Below are 8,423 nucleotides of genomic sequence, written 5' to 3'. Positions count from 1 at the left end.
AAATTTTCATATAATAGGAAGAACAATATAGAACTTGAAGCAAAATGCAAGAGTCTTTTTCTTCGCAATATTTGGAACTAGTGTTAATCAATTCTGTTTTTTTTCTTTAAATAGCCTATATGAAACTTGAAGAAAAATTTGCAACCCAATAAAAATTAACCTAAGTAACTTAACCTAAGAACCTAATAAAAAATTAACCTAAGTAAATTAACCTAAGTAACTTAACTAAATTAACCTAAACAACTTAAAGTAAGAACCTAATAGCAACAAGAACCTAATAACAATAACCTAACTAAATTAACCTAAGTAACTTAACTTAACTAAATTACCCTTAGCAAAGAGGCAAAGAGAGGAAAGGAGGCTCGAAGGACTTACAAGGGGCTAGGGGAGACGTCAGCGACGAGGTGGAGCTCGGCGGAAATGTCGGCGGCAAGGTGGACCAGGGGCACGGAGAGGAGGGGGCGGCGGTGGAGCAGGGGGTCGCAGGGAAGAGGGGGCGGTGGTGGAGTAGGGGAACGGAGAGGAGGGGGCGGTGGTGGAGCAGGGGCACGATGGTGGAGGAGGGGGTTGTAGGGAGGAGGAGGGGCGAGCTCCGGCGGCGGGTCGCGGGGAGGAGGGAGGAGGGAGGACGAGCTCCGGCGGCAGTGCAGGGAGAGAGTCGGGGGCTGTGGTGAGCCATTACGGGGGAGAGAGAGGGGGTGGGCTGGGGGTTGACGACGTTAGGTCTAGTTGCCTCTTTGCCGTCTTCCCCCGATGACAAAGTGGTAACAGGCTGACGGCAAAGAGGTGGACCGTTATGGCTTATAGGGCGGTGTGGGATGGGTTCTTTGTCGTCTGCCTGCATGTGCTTTGCCGTCAGCTGGCGGACGGCAAAGAAGCAGCGGATGGCAAAGATGATGTTTGCCATCAGTCTGCTCTTTGCCGTTAGGTTTTAGATAGCTGATGGCAAAGAGTGTCTTTGCCATCAGCCAGCAGACGGCAAAGAAGCAGCAGATGGCAAATTCTCTTATTCCAGTAGTGGTTGCTTCGCAAGGGGCTGATTTGGATCCACTAGTTTAATGCTATGTTAGACTTTGTCTTAATTCTTCTTTCGTAGTTGCGGATGCTTGCGAGAGGGGTTAATCATAAGTGGGATGCTTGTCCAAGTAAGGGCAGTACCCAAGCGCCGGTCCACCCACATATCAAACTAACAAAGTAGCGAACACGAATCATATGAACATGATGAAAACTAGCTTGACAGAATTTTCCATGTGTCCTCGGGAGAGCTTTACCTCGATAAGACTTTGTCCAGGCTTGTCCCTTGCTACAAAAGGGATTGGGCCACTTTGCTGCACCGTTGTTACTTTTGTTACTTGTTACTTGCTACTTGCTACAAATCATATCACCACACAACTACTTGTTACCGATAATTTCAGTGCTTGCAGATATTAGCTTGCTGAAAACAACTTGTGAGATCCTTCTCCTCCTTGTTGGGTTCGACACTATTACTTATTGAAAGGACTACGATAGATCCCCTATACTTGTGGGTAATCAAGACTCTTTTCTGGCGCCGTTGTCGGGGAGTGAAGCGCCTTTGGTAAGTGGAATTTGGTAAGGAAACATTTATATAGTGTGCTGAAATTTATTGTCACTTGTCACTATGGAAACTAATACTTTGAGGGGCTTGTTCGGGGTATCTTCACCTTGAACGGAAGCACAAAGAGTTTCTCCTCAACCTATTGCACCTACTGAAAATATTTGCTATGATTTTCCTTCGGGTATGCTTGAGAAACTGCTGGCTAATCCTTTTACAGGAGATGGAACATCACATCCAAACTTGCATCTAATCTATGTAGATGAAGTTTGTGGTTTATCTAAGCTTGCAGGTTTGCCCGAGGATGAGGTCAAGAAGAAGGTTTTTTCCTTATCTTTGAGGGATAAGGCGTTGACATGGTATAGGCTATGTGATGATACTGGATCATGGAACTACAATCGGTTGAAATTGGAATTTCATCAAAAGTTTTATCCTATGCATTTAGTACATCGTGATCGGAATTATATTTATAATTTTTGGCCTCGTGACATAGAAAGCATCGCTCAAGTTTGGGGGAGGCTTAAATCAATGTTATATTCATGCCCCAACCATGATCTCTCGAGAGAAATTATCATTCTGAGCTTCTATGCTCGGCTTTCTCATGATGATCGCACAATGCTTGACACTTCTTGTACCAGTTCTCTTATGAAGAGAGATATTGACTCCAAATGGAATTTATTGGAAAGAATTAAACGCAACTCTGAAGATTGGGATATTGATGAAGGTAAGGAGTCAGGTATGAATTTCAAGTTTGATTGCGTTAAATCCTTTGTTGAAACAAATACTTTTTGTGATTTTAGCGCTAAGTATGGACTTGACTCTCAGATAGTAGCTTCATTGTGTGAATCATTTGCTGCTCATATTGATCTCCCCAAAGAGAAGTGGTTTAAATATCATCCTCCCTTAGAAGTCAATGTAGTTAAACCCAATCCAGTTGAAGAGAGAGTCATTGCCTATAATGATCCTATTGTTCCCAGTGCTTACATTGAGAAACCACCTTTTCCTGTTAGGATAAAGGATCATTCTAAAGCTTCAACTGTGATACGTAGGGCCTACATTAGAACACCTACACTCCCTAAGCAAATTAGAGTTGAACCTAGCATAGCTATTATCAAATATCTCCTGTCCGACAATGTTGATGGCCATGAAATTCACTTCTGTGAAGATGCTGCTAGAATTGCTAAACCACATGCTAGAGACAAACATAGGCCTGTTGTTGGCACGCCTCTTGTTTCTGTTAAGATAGGAGATCATTGTTATCATGGTTTATGTGACGTGGGTGCTAGTGTTAGTGCAATACCTCAATCCTTATATGATGAAATTAAAGATGAGATTGCACGTGTCGAGATAGAACCCATTGATGTCACTATTCAGCTTGCCAATAGAGATACTATCTGCCCTATGGGAATTGTTAGATATGTTGAAGTCTTGTGTGGTAAAACAAAGTATCCTCTGATTTCCTCGTTCTTGCTACCACACAAGATAGCTTTTGTCCCATCATATTTGGCAGACCTTTTCTCAATACTGGCAATGCTCATATTGACTGTGAGAATCAAACTGTCACTTTTGGCTTTGAAGGTGTGTCACATGAGTTCAATTTCTCCAAGTTTGGTAGACAACCTCATGAAAAAGAGTTGCCTAGTAAGGATGAAATTATTGCCCTAGCTTCTATTGTCGTGCCTCCTACTGATCCCTTAGAGCAATACGTGCTTGGGCATGAAAATGATATGCATATGGATTAAAGGGATGAGATAGATAGAGTTGTCTTAGAACAATATCCTATCCTTAAGAATAACTTGCATGTTGAACTGCTTGGAGACCCACCCCCACCAAAGGGTGATCTTGTGTTCGAGCTTAAACAGTTGCCTGACACTCTTAAGTATGCTTATGTTGATGAAAAAGATATATATCCTGTTATTATTAGTGCTAGCCTCTCAGAGCATGAAGAAAAGAAGTTACTAAAAACTCTGAGGAAGCACCGTGCTGCTATTGGATATACTCTTGATGATCTTAAGGGCATTAGTCCCACTCTATGTCAGCACAAGATTAAAACTGATCCTGATTCCAAACGAGTTGCTGATCCTCAAAGGAGATTAAATCCTAAGATGAAAGAGGTAGTAAGAAAAGAAATACTAAAGCTCCTGGAAGCAGGTATTATCTATCATGTTGCTCATAGTGATTGGATGAGTACGGTGCATTGCGCCCCTAAGAAGGGAGGTATTATCGTTGTGCCTAATGATAAGGATGAATTGATCCCACATAGGATTATTACTGGCTATAGGATGGTGATCGATTTTAGGAAATTGAATAAAGCCACTAGGAAAGATGATTACCCTTTGACTTTTATCGACCAAATGCTACAAAGATTGTCTAAACACACACACTTCTGCTTTCTAGATGGTTATTCTGGTTTCTTCCAATTACCTGTTGCACAATCTGATCAGGATAAAACCACTTTCACCTGCCCTTTCGGTACCTTTGCTTATAGACGTATGCCTTTTGGCTTATGTAATGCACCTGCCACCCTTCAAAGATGTATGATGGCTATATTCTCTGACTTTTGTGAAAAGATTGTTGAGGTTTTCATGGATGACTTTTCCGTTTACGGGTCTTCTTTTGATGATTGCCTCAGCAACCTTGACTGAGTCTTGCAGAGATGTAAAGATACCAATCTTGTATTGAATTGGGAGAAGTGCCACTTTATGGTTAATGAAGGCATCGTCTTAGGACATAAAATTTGCGAAAGAGGTATTGAAGTCGATAAGGCTAAGATTGATGCAATCGAGAAAATGCCATGCCCCACAGATATCAAAGGTATAAGAAGTTTCCTTGGTCATGCTGGTTTCTATAGAAGGTTCATTAAAGACTTCCCTAAGATTTCTAGGCCTCTTACCAATCTCTTGCAAAAGGATATTACTTTTGTATTTGACGATGATTGTGAGGAAGCCTTCGAGACACTTAAGAAGGCCTTGATAACTGCACCTATTGTTCAACCACCTGATTGGAACTTACCTTTTGAAATCATGTGTGATGCTAGTGATTATGTTGTTGGTGCTGTCCTAGGGCAAAGAGTTGATAAGAAGTTGAATGTTATTCACTATCCCAGTAAAACTCTGGACAGTGCCCAAAGAAACTATGCTACTACGGAAAAGAAATTTTTAGCAGTCGTGTTTGCATGTGAAAAGTTCAGATCTTACATAGTTGATTCCAAAGTCACTATTCACACTGATCATGCTGCTATTAAGTACCTCATGGAGAAGAAAGACGTTAAACCTAGACTCATCAGATGGGTTCTCTTACTACAAGAATTTGATTTGCACGTTGTTGATAGGAAGGGTGCTGATAACCCCATAGCAGATAACTTGTCTAGGTTGGAGAATGTTCTTGATGACCCACAACCTATTGATGATAGCTTTTCTGATGAGCAATTGAATGCCATCAATACTTCACGTAGTGCATCGTGGTATGCTAATTATGCAAACTATATCGTTGCCAAATATATACCACCTAGTTTCACATACCAGCAAAAGAAGCAATTCTTCTTTGATTTAAGACATTACTTCTGGGATGATCCTCACCTTTATAAGGAAGGAGTAGATGGTGTTATTGGATGTTGTGTACCTGAACATGAACAGGAACAGATCCTACAGAAGTGTCACTCCGAGGCCTATGGAGGACACAATGCGGGAGACAGAACTGCACACAAGGTATTGCAATTAGGTTTATATTGGCCCACTCTCTTCAAGGATGCCCGTAAGTTTGTCTTGTCTTGTGATGAATGTCAAAGAATAGGTAATATCAGTAAACGTCAAGAAATTCCTATGAATTATTCACTTGCCATTGAACCATTTGATGTTTGGGTCTTTGATTATATGGGACCTTTTGCAAAATCCAACGGGTATACTCATATCCTAGTTGCTGTTGATTACGTTACTAAGTAGGTAGAAGCTATCCCGACTAGTAGTGTTGATCACAACACCTCTATCAGGATGCTTAAAGAAGTTATTTTCCCGAGATTTGGAGTCCCTAGATATCTAATGACCGACGGTGGTTCACATTTCATTCATGGTGCTTTCCGTAAAACGCTTGCTAAGTACGATGTCAACCATAGAATTGCGTCTCCCTATCACCCTCAGTCCAGTGGTCAAGTAGAGCTAAGTAATTGAGAGATTAAGCTGATTCTGCAAAAGACTGTCAATAGGTCTAGAAAGAATTGGTCTAAGAATCTCGATGATGCACTGTGGGCTTATAGAACTGCCTATAAGAATCCCATGGGCATGTCTCCGTACAAAATGTTGTACGGTAAAGCATGTCATTTTCCTCTTGAGCTAGAGCATAAAGCTTATTGGGCAATCAAAGAGCTCAACTTTGATTTCAAACTTGCTGGTGAGAAGAGGTTATTTGATATTAGCTCGCTTGATGAATGGAGAACTCAGGCATATGAAAATGCCAAGTTGTTCAAAGAAAAGGTTAAGAGGTGGCATGATAAAAGGATACACAAACGTGAGTTCAATGTAGGTGATTATGTCTTGCTATATAATTCTCGTTTAAGATATTTTGCACGCAAGCTTCTCTCTAAATGGGAAGGTCCTTACATTGTTGAGGAAGTATACCGTCCGGTGCCATCAAGATCAACAACACGGAAGGTAATTTTCCGAGAGTGGTAAATGGGCAAATAATCAAGCATTATATCAGGTACTCCCATAAATGTTGAAAGCAATATCATCAATACCATAACTCCGGAGGAGTACATAAGGGATATTTATCAGCATGTTTCAGACTCCGAAAACGAAGAGGTATGTGATTCGGTAAGTAAACAAACTCCAAAACTTTTCCAGTAGGAATTTTTCTCCGTTTTTGAATTTTTGAAAAAATAGAAAATTTTGAAGTAGTCCGGAAAGTGCACGAGGAGGCGACAAGCCTGCCAGGCACGGGCCACCCCCCTGGCCGCGCTTGGGGGGCTTGTGGCCACCTAGTGTGCCTCCTGGACTCCATTTTCTTGCGGAGTACTCCTTTTGGTCTGGAAAAAATCATTATATATTCTCCCGAAAGGTCTAACCCTCGTATCACACAAATTTCCTCTGTTTTTGTTTCGAGCCTGTTTCTGCTGCAGATCTAGATCGCTATGGCGTCACCAAAAGCTTCGAAGGACAAGATCTTCGAGAAGGTCATCAATCCCTACCTCGCGGGAGTGCTGCAACACCCTCAATCTATTGAGATGCGTGAGGGGATGCTGCACATCCATGATGTTGAGGGGCCCAAGAAGACCGAAAGCGTGGAGGCGAGGCTCGAAGCAATGGAGCAGCAAGTCTTCAAGTGCCAAGGGATGGTGGAGCATGGACTCAACGCAAACCACATGATGATCACGGAGTTCACCAACAAGCACAAGATCGATGCCAATGACATCGGAAAGCACCTCTCCAGGCTCTATGACAGAGTTGATCACCTCCAAGCCCAGATCTATGACCTGCAGAACCAAAACTGTGAGTATGAGTATAGATTTAAATCAATACGGTTGGCTACAGATTTGAGGATTCCGGAGACTCGGTCATCTTTCCATGATGGAGCACCTATGCCTTGGAAGACGGAGGATCAAACCCATGTTGCAACAACTCCACCACCATCACCTCCAAAGGAAGACAACTAAGCATGGGTATGGGCAATCCCCTTGGCTTGTGCCAAGCTTGGGGGAGTTGTCCCGGTATCGTATCACCATCACATATTTTGCCTTTACCTTTTCTTAGTTCGTTCCTTTTCGGTTTTATTTTTCTCTAGTGGATTAAAGTCCTTAGTGTTTTAGGCTTGAGTTTTGCTTTGTGTCGTCCCCAATGTATTCGAGCTCGTGAGCCATATAATAAAGAGTTTCTTAGTTAAGGGCCATGCATCATGCCATGATCAAGAGAATGAGAAAATAACAAAAGCATGAAAGATCATGTAATGATCTTATGGGAAGTGATGGATTCACATATAAAAAGAACGACGATTGAAACTTGTTGAGGGTAGACAAACGTAGACCTTGGTCATTGTTGCAATTAATAGGAAGCGATAAAGAAGGAGAGGTTCACATATAAATATATCATCCTTAACACCATCTATGATTGTGAACACTCACTAAACTATTGCATGCTTAGAAGTAAACGTGGACAAGGAAGACAACATAATGAATTGTGTTTGCTTGGTTCCGAACAATGTTATATGACTAGAGATCCTTTAGCATGTGACAATTGCTTCCACCTCATATTAGCCAAACCTCCCGCACCAAGTAGAGATACTACTTGTGCATCCATAAACCTTCAACCCAGTTTTGCCATGAGAGTCCACCATACCTACCTATGGATTGAATAAGATCCCTCAAGTAAGTTGTCATCGGTGCAAGCAATAAAAATTGCTCCCTAATATGTATGATCTATCAGTGTGTGGAAAATAAGCTTTGTACGAACCTGTGATGAGGAAGACATAAAAGCGACAGACTGCATAATAAAGTTCTTTATGAGAGGAGGCAATATAAAGTGACGTTCCTCCACACTAAGAGGACACACATCCAAACCTCAAAAGCGCATGACAACCTCTGCTCCCCTCTGCAAAGGGCCTATCTTGTACCTTTACTTTTTGCGCTTGAAAGAGTCATGGTGATCTACACCAGTTCCTTATTTCGCCTTTATCTTGGCAAACGTCATATGCTAGGGAAAGATCTATATTCATATGTCAACTTGGAAGTAAGTATTCATGAATTATTATTGTTGACATTACCCTTAGTTTTAGTGGTGAACATCTCCATGTTGATCATATCAACTATATGATTCATGCTCGACCTTTCGGTCTTTTGTGTTCCGATGCCATGTGTGTACAT

The sequence above is a fragment of the Hordeum vulgare genome, chromosome 3H (assembly GCF_904849725.1).
Source record: "Hordeum vulgare subsp. vulgare chromosome 3H, MorexV3_pseudomolecules_assembly, whole genome shotgun sequence".
NCBI lineage: Eukaryota > Viridiplantae > Streptophyta > Magnoliopsida > Poales > Poaceae > Hordeum > Hordeum vulgare.
This window is presented reverse-complemented; position numbering follows the sequence as displayed.